Source organism: Monodon monoceros, unplaced genomic scaffold (genome assembly GCF_005190385.1).
Source record: "Monodon monoceros isolate NGI ecotype Baffin Bay Population unplaced genomic scaffold, NGI_Narwhal_1 Super_Scaffold_10, whole genome shotgun sequence".
NCBI classification, from domain to species: Eukaryota; Metazoa; Chordata; class Mammalia; order Artiodactyla; family Monodontidae; genus Monodon; species Monodon monoceros.
Window position 1 is genome coordinate 56,516,651 of NW_021703766.1, and position 16,118 is coordinate 56,532,768.

Genomic DNA, 16,118 nt, shown 5'->3' on the forward strand with positions numbered 1-16,118 from the left:
TGGACAGGTCTGTCTTTGAAGTATTTATTTGTGGCACTTCTACAGAAACTTTCTGCTCAGAAGGTGTCTCCTCATCCTCTGCTCTATGCCAACACCCTGAAAGCAGAGAAATGTGGGTGAACTTCATGTAGATTTTGGTAGAAGGATGCAGCTCCATTACAAATATGTGGCTGACATAGAAATGAATAAATCCATGGGACTATTTTCAGGACAAGAGAGCTGGGGCAGGTTATGAAAGGACTGCTGTGCAGTACTGGGCCTCTACATGTCACAGAACATGGATGACACACCAGGTGAAAGACACAGGATGGAGTGGAACACACAGAGGAGCTGGGGTCCACAACTCACTCCTCTGGGAGTGGTTTTCACCAGGGCCTTGGCTGCTGGTGCCACATGTGCTGTGTGGAAAGGTTTGTCCAGGCTCAGGAAAATCTGACTGTCACTGAGTAGGTAGTGTTCAAGGACTATTTTAAGGATACGGGGGGAACTCATGACACGTTAATGTAGGCCAATATTGGAGAGCACATCAGAGTGATGATGGAGAAGACCAATAAAGAGTGGAAGACAGAGAGGTGAGGGATAATCCTGGGTTCAGATTCAGAGTTGCAATGACAGAAGGAGCAAAGTATCAAGAATGGGTAGGAAAGGTAGAAATGAGGTACACAGTCACTGGCCTTGGCCCTAAAACATTGTGGGGCACAGGACGTGTTCCTGATATGATCTGAACCCAGCCATGATATCACTTCCTCCTCCTGATGCCAATCACCAATGTGGGTCCCTCTTTGGGTCTCTCTAGCTGTGCCTGGAGTAATGTCCACTCTGTCATGTACCCAGGGTTCATCTCCCAGCTCCAACTGGAAAACAACATGGGACCTAGAAAGTGTAAGTCCTAAGTGAAAGACACGACAGGTCAGTACTGGCCCAGGGGGACAACCAATCCCAAAACAACCTCAGGAGAGAAAAATAATATCACAAAAAAAATCTTTGAGGAAGGTCTCACAGCAACAACCAAGTGGACCCCACAAACAGTTACCACATTGAGTCCCAACAATTCCTGAAATAGTGAGGCCCCAGGAAATGTTAGCTAGAGGGCACAGCCTGGAGCACGGTGGTGTATGGGTCTACAGAGTCAACTTAACAGGGAGTGGCTGAGACTAATGGAACCCACTGAACTAATTCCAAATCATTTGACCCAGAAAACCTTCGCTGAAAAAACTTCAGAGCATCTGGTATTGGGGATACTTCTGAAAGGAGATTGTATATACGCTCACTCAGCCTTAGCACCCACAGCACAGCTGACAAGGAAGCAGTAATAGAGATGTGGTCACTGTCTAGCTGTGAAAAGAACAGAGTTGTCCTTGGAAAAAAGGGGAAAGGCAGAGACCTGCCCAGGATGCTGGGATAGGTGTGAGGGCCTTACCCAATGACGCAACAAGTGCTAAGTTCTCCAGGATCACATCACGGTACAGGAGTCTCTGGGCCTCATCAAGAAGCCTCCATTCCTCCTGGGAAAAGTACACAGCCACGTCCTCAAAGGTCACAGAGCCCCGTGATGACGGGGACAGATGTGTACATAAGCAGCCTCTCTCCCCAGGACCCCATAAGTACCCCTAACCCATACTCACTCTGGGTTCATCATCCTCCACAGCTCCCTAACTTAGAGGGCACTGGTACCTAATAACTCTTCATACTTCCTTAAGCACTAGGTACAACTCTCAGCAACAACAGGCAGGTGGACAGATAGATGCCATCTAAGCTGTTGGCCTGGTATTCAGGGCTCCCTCCCTCTCCAGCAAGACAACAGCCTGAGAGGCCCCAGGATCATGTCTCCTAGACACAAACAAACTTGGGCTCATCGTCCTCTCTTAAACTCCTGGTATGAGGGCTCTGGGGCAATTTGGTCACACACCTTCCCCACATGCATATTACTCACTGGCTAACTCCTCATACATCTGATACCCATCACCACCACCCGGCCCACAAAATTGACATGTCTCCTGCCTCCTCACATACCCTTATGCACACAGCATCAGAAAGTTCTTGCCAAGGCAACAGGATCCCGCCATACCCCAACTCTCCACTGGCGGTTCCCCAGCCCTGTTCTGAAGGCTTCCCCACCAGGCCTTGTTCTTAACTTTAACCTCAGTCAAAACATGCACATCTAAATACGCCTGGTCAGGTTCCACTTTTATATTGCAAGTTATGTCTCTTCAACAGTTAACAATCTTTGCCCATATAACACCCATTCAAAATCCACACCCACTTGACACACCTTAGGTAAAACTCATCTGACATTGTGAAACTCCCCAAGTTCCACCACAAAAGGCTGGTCAGTGCATAGGAGGAGAAATAAGCATCAGCCTGACTTTGCTATCACTTCACCTCCATTACTGCTTTCCCTCTGCATTAATTTCATGGCCACTCCCCCATAAAAACCTGGGCCACCCGCTGGACTTTCCCTACCCCCTATCTTCCCGTTGATGTTCACTGCTCTTGTAGTTCTTTCTGACAGCCCAAGTCTCTTCCTTTGTCCCATAAGGGCATCCTGAAGCCTCCCCCAGCACTCTGGCGCTGCATGTTCAGCCAGTTGTCTCCTATACCTGGGAGTCAATGGAACTTTTGAGACTCAACACAGCCAAAAGCCAATTCCTAATATTCTCACTGAAAATGACTCCTACCACTGACTTCCCCATCCCAGTTCATGGCACATACCCCCTTCCAGATGCAAAGGGAAAAAAACTTTTGTAGTCATCTGTGAGCCCTCCACATTAGAAAATCTGGTCCACCTCTACTTAAGAAACAAATCCAGAAGCCAAGTATTTCTTACCTCCACATCTGTCACTCTCGTCCAGGCACAACAAATGTGCTTCTAGATGATTACAAGAGCCTCCTTGATTATCTCCTTGTCTTCCTTCCCCCGAATCTGCTGTGCACACTGCAGCTAGAGGTAACCTCTTAAAACCTAAGTCACATCACTTTTCCCCCCTGTTCCAAAAATTCCATATCTGCCATCATTCTCAGAACAGAAACCCAACTTCTCAGGCTACCATCCTAGGCCTGACTCTGGCCCCCTTGTTCTCTGTTCTCACCAGACATTAACAGAAACCTACAAGTCCTAAAACACTTCCATCTCAATCTCATCCTCAAACATTTGTACGTACTATCCCCGTACCTAAGACAACCTTTCACATCCTAGTCCACTGGCTGCTAAAAATGGGAATCTGTCCATATAACCTCTGGCCTGGACTTGGAAACCTGGGCTGAGGGTTTCTCTAGGGTCTACAGCCACCAAGTCCAGGAAGAGTGACAGCAAAATACTTTCAGGACACCTACACTCACTGGTGCAGGGTTCATAAGTGGTTCTGTTGAACGTGGAATCTGTGGGAAGACCAGGGCCATGTAATATTAATTCTCATCAGCAACATAGACAAAAAAGAAGATTAGTGAGTGAACATTTAATATTTCAGGCAAAGGCAAATACTTAAGGGAAAAACAAAGCATGTAAAAGAAGGCAGAAAGTATTTTGGAGTTGTGCCATAAAGTCATGAGTATACCTTGAGAAAAGGCTTTCCAGAAGTGGAAAACACAAGTGCAAAGACTCTTTGTCAGAGTCACCTCTGGCATGTTTGACTACCATCTATGAGGACAGTGTGACTGGAGTCCAATGAGAAAAAAGAATACAGGATCATGTTGGCAAAGAAATGGTTGTGCCAAGATATATAACACTATTATAGCCCTAAGCCACAAATATCAAAATTAAGACTCATTTCATGTACAGCTGTTTCTGACACTTGCATTTGATTCCCTTATTCTGTCTTTCCCTTGCCAATAACACATTTTTCTCTTCTTGTGGCTTGTAGTTGGCCATAACAGCTGACCAGGAGTTTTTATACTTCCTTTTCAAATTTTACTTTGCTTATGTTAAAAACTGTTTTATATAAAATTCCAACTTACATAATCCATAGATTAAGTTCTGATTTGAAATTATTATAACATTACATAATAGGATTCAAGAACATGTACTTTTTTCATTTATTCCTATTCTTTGATATATCCATTTTTTTTTCCCACAAATGTTCAGAGATTATTTGTAATTTCCTAAATGCTTTTTTCACCTGTGATAGAGAATGGAACTACCGCTTACTGGCTTCACATCCAAAGTGAATCTGTGATAAAGGGGTTGTTGCTAGAATCAGAGTAAAAGTGCTTGCCCTTCAGCAGTTTGGGATAACTGGTTGTCATTTCTGATACTTTAAACTTAAGAGAGGGGAATTCCCTGGCAAACCAGTGATTAAGACTCCGTGCTTTCACTGCCAGGACGCAGGTTTGATCCCTGGTCTGGGAAGTAAGATCCCGCAAGCAGCATGGTGGGGAAAAAAGTAAAGTAAAAGTAAAGTAAAATAAAATAATCTTAAGAGAAAGGAAACAAGCTATAGGACCTGGCCTCTATTCCATCCTCTATGGAAATACCTTCTTGCTTTCTAAACGTCTTGAAAGGGATTTGAAGCCTTATAACTTATTACCCTCACAATGATTCACTTCGTCCCCCTTCAAACAAGTATTTTAACAAGATATTTCTTAATCAGTTTCTCTTCCAATTCCACCAGAGTAAGAAAACTTAACAGTAAAATATATATTATTATGAGTACAATCACTGAAAAAGCACAAACTCTCTAAGTGGACGTACAATGTAAGACTGTAAGTTTACCTAATACATAATAAGTGTGTATCAAAATGTAACTATGGGAGACTTCCCTGGTGGTCCAGTGGGTAAAGCGCTCCCAATGCAGGGGCCCAGGTTTGATCCCTGGTCAAGGAACTAGATCCCACATGTGTGCCGCAACTAAGAGTTCCCATGCCATAACATAGAATTCTGCATGTCACAACTAAGGAGTCCACATGCCACAAATAACAGTCCACATGCCACAAGGAAGAGTCCACATGCCGCAATGAAGATCCTGTGTGCCGTGACTAAGACCCAGTGCAGCCAAAATAAATAAATAAACTATTCCTTTAAAAAATGTAACTATGGAATAGATTAAGTAGAATCATCTCATTCAAAGACCTAAGTTAAAATTAGTAACATGGAGCAAAACAAGATCAAAAAGTGGAAATGTTCATTTAAATACAATAATAATTTTAACATATACCCTAGACAAATGTATGCTTGATATACCCCAGAAGACATGGCAGGTATGACTACAGTAGCAATGTTTATCAATGCAGAAAGCACACACCACTGTAAAGCAATTATACTCCAATAAAGATGTTAAAAAAAAATACAGAAAGCAGACCAAAAAACAAAGCAAAACAAAACAAAACAAAAAAGCCTTCAACAGCAGAATTTCAAAGGACATTTTACTCATATATCCATAGTAAAGAATACTGCACACACACACACAAAAATTAACGGACAGCTATGAAAAACTTGAGTAAAGTCACGCCATGTTTTGCAAATGAAGGAAAACACATCATAATATTTACTTGATTCCATTCATAAAAAGTTTTAAAACAATTGAGCGAAGGTAAACTACAGTCGTGGAATAATTTCCACGTAGTTGGCAAAAGTATCAAGAATAGCAAGGGCTTCCCTGGTGGCGCAGTGGTTAAGAATCCGCCTGCCAATGCAGGGGACACGGATTCGAGCCCTGGTCCAGAAAGATCCCACATGCTGCGGAGCAACTAAGCCCATACGCCATAACTACTGAAGCCCGCGCACCTAGAGTCCGTGCTTCGCAACAAGAGAAGCCACCCAATGAGAAGCCCGCGCACCGCAACAAAAAGTAGGCCCCGCTCGCCGCAACTAGAGAAAGTCTACATGTAACAACGAAGACACAACACAGCCAAAAATAAATAAATAAATTTATTTAAAAAAAAAAAGAATAGCAAGAAGGCGGCTTCCCTGGCATTGCAGTGGTTAAGAATCCGCCTGCCAACGCAGGGGACACGGGTTCGAGCCTTGGTCCGAGAAGATTCCACGTGCCACGGAGCAACTAAGCCTGTGCGCTACAACTACTGAGACCGCATGTCACAACTACTGAAGCCCACGTGCCTAGAGCCCGTGCTCCACAACAAGAGAAGCCACCACAATGAGAAGCCCGCGCACCGCAACGAAGAGCAGCTCCCATCTCTGCAACTAGAGAAAGCCCGCGCGCAGCAACAAAGACCTAATGCAGCCAAAAATTAATAAATAAATTTTTAAAAAAGAAAACTTACTTAAAACATCAGACAATACCTTAACTTTTGGGGGATGGGGATAATCGTTTTGAAGGACCCCACTGGCGGCTTCTGAGGTCCTATTTATATCGCATTTCTTGACTTGAGCAGTGGCCGAATATCAATTTTAGAGCTGCTTATTCAACTACACTGGGAAGTTCTCTGCAATTTTTTTCTACACGGGTAATATTTCAATATTCAGAAAGCCAAGGTTTGGCGGGACAAATAAATATAAATATAGGACACTTGTAAGAGAATATTGCTAAGAACAAAAATTCTGCAGAATAAGAAGTGTTGGCTGAGGGCCCGGGAGGCGTAGCATTTACCTGAATCGGATCCATCAGCGCGGCCCCTCCAGCACAGTTTGTGGGCGAAGCAGGGGCCCAGGCCCTGCGGTCCCTATCCCGGCCCCGAGACAGAGTCAATGCGGATGGCGCCCACACCGAGCCTCAGACCCGCCTCAGAGCAGCCAGCACAACGCCCTCCATCCTCCCTGACCTCGCGCCGGCTCAGTGTTGCGAAGCTCACCACCGGTGAACAGACCCGAGCTTACAAAATGTCGCCCGCCGTCCACACCAGAAAACCCGCCCAGACGCGGTCCTCTAGGTCGACGCTCAGGAGCAGTGCCTTTCGGGTAATGTAGTTCACAGCGCTCCAGGCCCTAGCAAGGGGCGGTGCTCCCCGCCTCCGGAAAAGTTCCGCCTCACCCAGAGGGTTGTTGGGAAGGAGCGTCCAGAATCTCTCAGTACCAGGGCGGGGTTTCACACTTCTTAAAGGGGACGCACCCAGATTTGCGTGGAATGTAGTCTGTGCTGATCACAGAGAGGTACAGAGACATAATATTTCAGATGTTCCCCGAACCTACAAAACCAAGTGGGCACATGATACCTGGGTGTTGCTCAGACACAAAGTGCATCCAGCCATACTTAAGGTCTAATAAACAGTGTCTTATTGCACTTCCAATACATACAGGCTGGAGCTTTACACTCAACTTAAGAGTTTCACTGTGTTCGGTCAGGGTCAAGCGAGCAAAGGCTCCAGACACGGCCATGACGGGCAAGACAGAGAAGAGATGTGGGGCGGCCAAAAGCAGGTGGACCACGTGCTGTGTCTCTTGTTCCCTCACAAAAAACGTAGAGCCAGTGACGATGTCCCATCCAGTGACCGACACATACTTCTTACTCCACATTTTGATATATATTCAGTTCTAATTTATTTATTTATTTATTATATAAATTTATTTATTTATTTATTTATGGCTGTGTTGGGTCTTCATTGCGGTGTGTGGGCTTCTCATTGTCGTGGCTTCTCTTGTTTCAGAGCACCAGCTCTAGGTGTGCAAGCTTCAGTAGCTGTGGCACGCGGGCTCAGTAGTTGTGGTTCGTGGGCTCTAGGGTGCAGGCTCAGTAGTTGTGGCACACAGGATTGGTTGCTCTGCAGCATGTGGGATCTTCCCGGACCAGGGCTTGAACCCGTGTCCCTTGCATTGGCAGGCGGATTCTTAACCACTGTGCCACCAGGGAAGTCCCAGTTCTTTTTTAGAAGCCAAGTTCTACCTGACTGAAAAGAAGAGTGATTTACCACTTGCTGCTTTCTGCCTGGAGTGTGACTCTATGGTCACAGTCATACTTTATTTGGAAAGGAGACCTCTGAACCCAGAGATAAAGGACTGGACTACATGATCTACTTTCCTTGCTGGGTAGTCAATATAATTTCACCTGCAATTGCAGTAACAATGCATGGAGACTTGAGATTATCTCAGAAAAATATTTGTGAAATGTTGAAAGTGCTGATATCAACCATAATTTTAGTTACTCAAAAGTGGTTGCTGATGTCTTCCCTGATGGCGCAGTGGTTGGGAGTCCGCCTGCTGATGCAGGGGACACAGGTTCGTGCCCCGGTCCGGGAGGATCCCACGTGCCGTGGAACGGCTGGGCCCGTGAGCCATGGCCGCTGGGCCTGCGCATCCGGAACCTGTGCTCCACGACGGGAGAGGCCACGGCAGTGAGAGGTCCGCGTGCCTCAAAAAAATAAAGAAATAAAAATTTTTAAAAAGTGGTTGCTGAAATAGCTCTTGGCCATGTGAACAAGGTTAGGGTCTCAGTGAAGACTGAAGGAACATTGAAGTTTGAGAAGTGAGGGAATGAAGCAGAGCACCTAATTACACAGGAAACTTGGCCAGCCTGTGGAAATGGCTTTCTAAATTGCGATTCATTATATATTTAAATCTTATTTTTTAGTACAACCTTAGGGGACATGAAAAGACAGCAGATAGCTTTGCCTAAAAACAAACAGGTATCTGTCCCACCATATTTATTCCCTCCTTAACCAACACTCATTAAGTGCCTATCCCATTCCAAGTACTATTTTGGCTGCATGGGACACATCAATATTCAAAATGTCAAAGATGCCTGCCCTCGTGAGTCTGAACTTCCAGTCAAAGGAGACAGACAGTAAAAACTAATGACAACATAGTCAATTACATACTTTTATGTGTTATGAGTGTTAACCAAAATTTCAGAAACAAAGGCCTGAATGAAAGAAAGAAGCATGTATTTGGGGTTTGTTACAACTGCAGCTGAGGGACACAGATTCGAGAAGCACGTGCATTGAGTTCCCCTGGACTACAAAATGGAGGAAGGTTATAAAGGCAAAAAACGGAAGGCCACAGATAGTTCCATAAGTTGTTTGTCAAGAATTACAATTGGAGCAGTCAATATGTAAGGGTGTTTGTAAACAAGCATTGGTTGGAATTGGAAATGGCTTTAGAATTGCAAGGGGAAATATTGAAACCACAAGGTTGTAGCTAGCAGATGTTTTAAAAACGTCTAGTATCTGTTATCAAACTGAACTTGGGTCTAATCACCTACTTTCTTCTTCTTTTTAATTTTTATTTTATATTGAAGTATAGTTATTTACAAAGTTATATTGGTTTCAGGTGTACAGCAAAGTGATTCAGTTATACGTATACATATATCAATTCTTTTCCAGACTTTTTTCAAATACAGGTTATTGCAAAATATTGAGTACAGTTCCCTGTTATATACAGTAGATCCTTGTTGGTTGTCTGTTTTATATATAGTAGTGTGTATGTGTTAATCCCAAACTCCTAATTTATCTCTCCCCACCATATTTATCCTCTGGTAACCATAAGTTTGTTTTCCATGTCTGTGAGTCTGTTTCTGTTTTGTAAATAAGCTGATTTGAATCATTTTTTTAGATTCCACAAATATCATATTATATTTGTCTTTCTCTGACTTACTTCATTTAGGATGATAATCTCTATGTCCATCCATGTTGCTGCAAGTAGCATTACTTCATTCTTTTTTTTCTATCTGAATAATATTTCATTGTGTATATATACCACATCTCCTTTACCCATTAATCTGTTGATAGACATTTAGGTTGCTTCCATGTCTTGACTATTGTAAATAGTGCTGCAATGAATATTGTGGTGCGTGTATCATTCCCAATGATTATTTTCTCCGGATTTATGTCCAGGAATGGGATTGCTGGATCATATGGTAGTTCTAGTTTTAGTTTTTTGTGGAACCTCCACACTCTGCTCCATAGTGGCTGTGAGCCATATTATATTCCTACCAACAGTGTAGGAGGGTTCCTTTTCCTCCAGCACACTCCAAATCATATGGAGGCCTCTTGAATAAATCAAGGTTTCTCCTGTTGGAGTTTTCATGGGAAATTGAATCTACCCGGATTATCTAAAATGGTTCCTTCCGTGACTTTTATCAAGTCACTGGGATGATGAGGTTATGGGAATGCACCCCTGGAATTTCCCCCAGCTCTATATAGAGACATTTCAGCTCAGACACATTTTGAGAGCCAGTCCCTGACTTGAGGAGACTGAAGACAAGAGGGTTCGAAGGGGTGAGTGACAAGAGGGAATGTCTAAAGAGAGTCCTTAGAAATCAGGACAGATGGAGGCGGGCTTCAGAAAGCTTTGGCTTCCTATTCACCTTGCATTAGCTCAGAGAACTTGTGAAAGCAATGGATCTCCCTCAAACCCCACATTAACTATGGTTGATTGTTGAACTCTTCTGTGAGATGAGAAGAATGTTTCCACACACGTTGGTGTGGTGTGGTGTGTTGTGGATCATTTTTTCAGCAAGTTTCTGAACCGCGGCCCTATAGACATTTTTGACCAGATACTTTTTTGTTTTACTATAAAGGTGGATGTCAGAAGAATAACAGAATGGATTATAGTTCTCGGTATCAAATATTGAAACAGTGGGTGAGTGGTGTCCAATACTGGGATGAGGGATGTAGGAGAGTTGGAAGGGTGGAATAAAGTGAAAGACATCAGGTTCATTCTTTTTGTTTGTTTGTTTGTTTTTGTCCCCAGCCTTCTGAACAGTGACTCTATTGCAGAGGAAAAGCAGAGGAAATCCCTTTCCATAGGGGTCAACTGGCCACCAGCTTCTAGAAGCGTTTGCTCAGAGTCCTATTGGAAAATTCGTCCATCAATATGGCTGAGGACCAGACATTTTTCCAGGGTCGTGGAAAACTCCCCAAAGGCCCTAGTTCAGAGTCACCAGTGTCTCTGCCATGCCAACATACACTTATGGAAAAGCCAGGCTGTGACTGGGAGATGTGGCACGTTCGCTTCAGAACATTTAGAAGCTCAGAGGAATCCGGCCCCGTCCAGGATCTGAGGAGACTCTGTGAGCTCTGCCATTAGTGGCTGATGCCAGATTTTCACACAAAGGAGCAGACGATGGACAAGCTAGTGCTGGATCAGTTTATGATCTGCATGCTGCTGGGGTGCCAGGTCTTAGTCAAGGAAAGTGGAGTGCAGAGTTGCAAAGACATGGAGGACATGCTAAGAAATAACCAGACACCCAGGAAATGGGTGAGTTGGACCCTTATGATTGGAATGGGAAAGGGAGAGGTGGGATGGGATCTGCAAGCTGGGGATTGAACAGATAGGACCTGAGTGATTGACTCTAAATCAGTGATTCCCAAATGGGTGAGAGTTTGCATTGGGCATCGTTGAGAGATATTGATGTTTTAAACAAAAAAAAGTATGCTTGTGTGGTATGATGTCATCGGATGCCTTGAGAGCTACTTTCCAGGTCTTATAGGAGACCGATCTCAATTTAGTTTTTCCCTCACAGACTACAGTTCGCATACAAGGAGATGAATATCTTGTGCAAAGCTTGGATATTGAGACGTTTGAAATTGAGCTCAGTGACACCAACGATGAGAAAGACCTACCCAGGGATCCCCAATCCCTTGTTAGTGAGATACCTCCAAAGAATGGCCAGCAGGTAAGCCAAGAGCTGCAGAATCCAGCAAGAGCCAAAGAACTGTCAAGAGGGTGGGTGAGTGTGTGATGTGCTGATAGCTAGAGAGAGTCTGGGAGAAGGTAAAAGAGGTTCAGATGGGCGTGACTGCTACAGTAATTGGTAGATTTGGCAAAGGACAGAAATGAACCCATTGACTCCATGAATTCCCATGGATGCATTCGGTTCCTAGACATTTTCAAGACAGTGTGAGAATGAAGACTCATCCACCTTTGTCCCTCCGCCATGAAAGCTTGTGGCCATAAGCGTGAGGAGAAAGAAATCCTGTCTCAATGAGATGGTGCTGGGTCAATTTGCCACGGGTGAATTCTTTGACAGCTGTTTCCCCATGGTCGTTTTCCTCAGAGGCACTTCTTATTTTGGAATATTGTCAATCCCTTGAGTTGAAGAGGAGTTCCCAATTGGAGTGGTTTTGCCTCTCAGAAGATATTAGAGAATGTCTGGAGACAGTTGATTTGTCCAAATGGGGATGGGGGTGGGGGATGCTATTGTTTTCTAGTGAGTAGAGACTAGGGATTTACTGCTCATCATCATACCATTCACAGGACAACTGTCATCATAAAGACAAATCTAGGCAATGTATCAAAATGTGCTGAAGTTGGGAGACCTGGACCTAGAGTCCTTTGCTCCAGAGTCAGGGGCAGAGAGAATTTGCGATGACTTGGAGAGACGTATGCGTAGCGAATTCACAGTGCCAACTGTGATGTCCGGACTGGATTGCAAGATGGGGTCAGTATAGATTAAGGACAGACTTGGGAATTAGGAGACAATTATCAATCGGGGTGTTAGGGTGGCCCAGAAGAAGTCAGGGTATATCCCCCAAAATTATATTTAGAAAGTTGGAGTCTTAGGCTAGGATATGAGGGGGATGAGGGAAGAGGAGACAGAGCTTTCTATGGGCTAAGATGGATGGGTTATTGACTCTGCTTGGTTACCCATTGACAGGACCAGAATGGTCTCCTGCCAGAGATCATTCCTGAAACAGGTGAACTAGAGGGTCTGACACCCAAGGAAAACTTGGAGAAGGACCTGATGGAAGACACGGAAGAGACAAGAACCCGTCAGTCTCAAGAGCTTGAACTTCCAAAGCGTCGTGGTGAGTATAAAAACTTGGAATCCAGAGGAGTTAGTGACTTGCTTCCAATGGTGGCACGGAGCTGGGTACCCAGTATTAACATTCCTTGTGGGGGGCAGGGGGTAGCTGGTTCTCTAATGCCAAACTTCTCCATCATCACCTTTCCAGGGTGTTTAATAATCTAGACTCTTAGGTATTTTGGTTGATGGGAAGTCCTCAGCCAACATCAGTGCTGGGTTCCAGTGAGGTTGGCACCACGGAAAATGCTCCTTGTTAAATGTTGTGTGCTGAATCTCTTCTTTCAGCACATTCTGGGAGGGTAGAGGGCAGCAAGAATCCCCAAGAAGGAACTGATATTTCAAATGTGAATGCTGAATGTTTTCCTCTTGTGTTATAGAAGGAGAAGTTTCGACTAAGAGTGGATACAGAAGAGGCTCTCCAAGGGGTCTCAGACGTTTCAAAAGGAAACTGGCCAACATTCCCAGTTCCCATGAAGTGCATCAAGAAGGAGCCACAAGGACTTCCTTGGTGGCGCAGTGGTTAAGAATCTGCCTGCCTGTGCAGCGGACACGGGTTCGAGCCCTGGTCCGGGAAGATCCCACATGCTGCAGAGCAACAAAGCCCGTGCACCACACCTACTGAGCCTGAGCTCTAGAGCCTGTGAGCCACAACTACAGAGCCCGTGTGCCGCAACTACTGAAGCCCATGCGCCTAGAGCCCGTGCTCCTCAACAACAGAAGCCACCACAACGAGAAGCCCACGCACCGCAACGAAGAGCAGCCCCCGCGTGCCACAACTAGAGAAAGCCCGCGCACAGCAACGAAGACCCAACGCAGCCAAAAATAAATAAATAGATTTATTTTAAAAAAAAAGAAGGAGCCACATCTTTGTACAAAGGACAGTTCTCAGGACAATTTGAGTCCCATTCTGTTGTTTCACCTAGCACAGTGGGACCAACCAGTCTTCTTGAGGGAAAAGAAGTCCAGGGATAGGCACCCTATTAATGTAGGGTATGCAAGAAGAGATTTCCTTATCAATCTCAGGTTACCCTTCACCAGAGGACACACACAGGAGAGAGACCCTTTCAATGCAATATCTGTGCCGAAGGGTCCATGCAGTCTTCCGACCTGTAAACTCACGAGTGGATCCACACAGGCGAGAAGCCATACTGCTGTGATCTCTGCCCCAAGAAGTTAACCCACAACTCCACGATGCGTGCTCACAAGAGGACCCACACCAAGGAGAAGCCTTTCCGATATGAGCACTGTGACAAAGCCTTCAGCCACAGAGGGAACCTCAGCGTTCACCGATGTACCCACTCTGGGCTCAAACCGTACGTGTGCCCCGAGTGTCACAGCGCCCTCCGTCAGCTGGGAAGTTTCAAACGCCACCAGAAAACACATTCAAAATGACTCATCCAGGGGCTTCCCTGGTGGCTCAGTGGTTAAGAATCCGCCTGCCAATGCAGAGGACACGTGTTCGAGCCCTGGTCCGGGAAGATCCCACATGCCGCGGAGCAACTAAGCCCGTGCGCCACAAGTACTGAGCCCCCGCGTCACAACTACTGAAGCCCGCACGCCTAGAGCCCATGCTCCACAACAAGAGAAGCCACTACAATGAGAAACCCACACACTGCAACGAAGAGTAACCCCCACTCGCCACAACTAGAGAAAGCCCAAGCGCAGCAACGAAGACCCAACACAGCCAAAAATAAATAAATAAAATAAATTTTAAAAAAATGACTCACCCAGGACTCTGCCCTCAGGTCCAAGTCCCTTCTGCTCCAAGAAGGAAATTCAGGATGATTTGTCACCTCTGAGATACAAAAGATGGATGACATGTGAAGAACTTAGGAGGATACTGGAAACCAGTTGGGTTCCATCCACATGAATTAGGAGGATCTTTGAGTGATGACTTATTTTCCCTTTGGCTTTTGTTTTCTTCTTTATATAGCCTATTTTCTTATAAGTTTTTGCTTTGTGTTGTTCTTTTTCTTCCAATGAATGCATGTCTCATTGGCTTTTAGTACTTCAGCATGAAACTGAGGCTACTGCTGATTGTCTTCATGTTAGGCATGATATGTAAAATAGGATGTTCCAGGTAGGGCGACCAGATTAAACATAGGATAATCAATGAAATTTAAATTTCAAATAAACAAATACATTTCTGTCAAAGAGTGTTTGCGTATTTCCTTCTCCAAGATTTTCTACATGGAGTAGATAATAGCTGTGTTTTTGTCTATGTGGCCTTTATTTCGTTGAGATTTGTACCCTCTATACTTGTTCGCGTATTGCTTCCTTAGTTACTTAGAAAAAGGAAGGTTCCCTAAATTGATAGGTGTCATTAGTTTTCCCTACTGGTGTACAACCTCTGGTTTTCTAAATGCCTACTCCGAAATAGGTTCTTCTCACACTTGAGTTCATCAGCTGATTTTAGACAAAAAGTCTTTTAAGACTTATTTCATGAAAAAAGAAAAATAGATTAGGTAACCCAATTCGATTACAACTACCAGATCTCAATTCTCTGACTCCCTCAAACTCTCCAGGCAATGAGAAAAAATTCCCTAGATCAGGAAAACCAATCTGTTTCCCCCCAAAATGCAACCCATAAAGTCTAAAATAGATAAAATACAATAAAGAAAATCTACCACCAAACCAATGTGGAGGCCTCTTTAATAAATCACGGTTTCTCCTATTGGAGTTTCCATGGGAAACTGAATCTATTCGAATTCTCTAAAATAGTTCCTTCCATGACATTTATCCAATCACTGTGCTGATTGGGTAACAGGAAGTGACCCCTAGAGTTTTCCCTAGCTCTGTAAATAGAGACATTTCAGCCTCAGAGACACTTTGAGAGCCAATCCTCGACGTTTTATTTTTAACTTATTTTATATTAGGGTACAGTTCATTAACAATATTGTGTTAGTTTCAGGTGTACAGCAAAGTGATTCAGTATACATATACGTGTATCTACTCTTTTTCAAATTCGTTTCCCAATTAGCTGTTACAGAATTTTAAGCAGAGTTCCCTGTGCTGTACAGTAAGTCCTTGTTGGTTATCCATTTTAAGTATACCAATGTGTACATGTCAGTCCCAAACTCCCTATCTGTCCCCCCTGCCTGCCCTTCCCTCTGGTAACCATAAGTTCGTTCTCTAAGTCTGTGAGTCTGTTTCTGTTTGTGAATAAGTTCATTTGTGTCATTTCTTATATTTTGCATATAAGTGATATCATACGATATTTGTCTTTGTCCGACTTACTTCACTCAGTATGACAATTTCTAGCTCCATCCATGTTGCTGCAAATGGCATTATTTCATTTTTTTTTTTTTTTTTTTTGTGGTACGTGGGCCTCTCACTGTTGTGGCCTCTCCCGTTGCGGAGCACAGGCTCCAGACGTGCAAGCTCAGCGGCCATGGCTCACGGGCCCAGCTGTTCCGCGGCATGTGGGATCTTCCCGGATCGGGGCACGAACCCGCGTCCCCTGCATTGGCAGGCAGACTCTCAACC

General features: G+C 44.4%; 1 protein-coding gene across 1 annotated transcript in view; it reads right to left on the bottom strand.

Annotated features, from left to right (window-relative positions):
• The window catches only part of LOC114887986 (zinc finger protein 548-like), a 34,602-nt gene that overhangs the window by 3,915 nt on the left and 14,569 nt on the right, over positions 1-16,118 (bottom strand). The gene's annotated exons all lie outside the window — the stretch shown is intronic.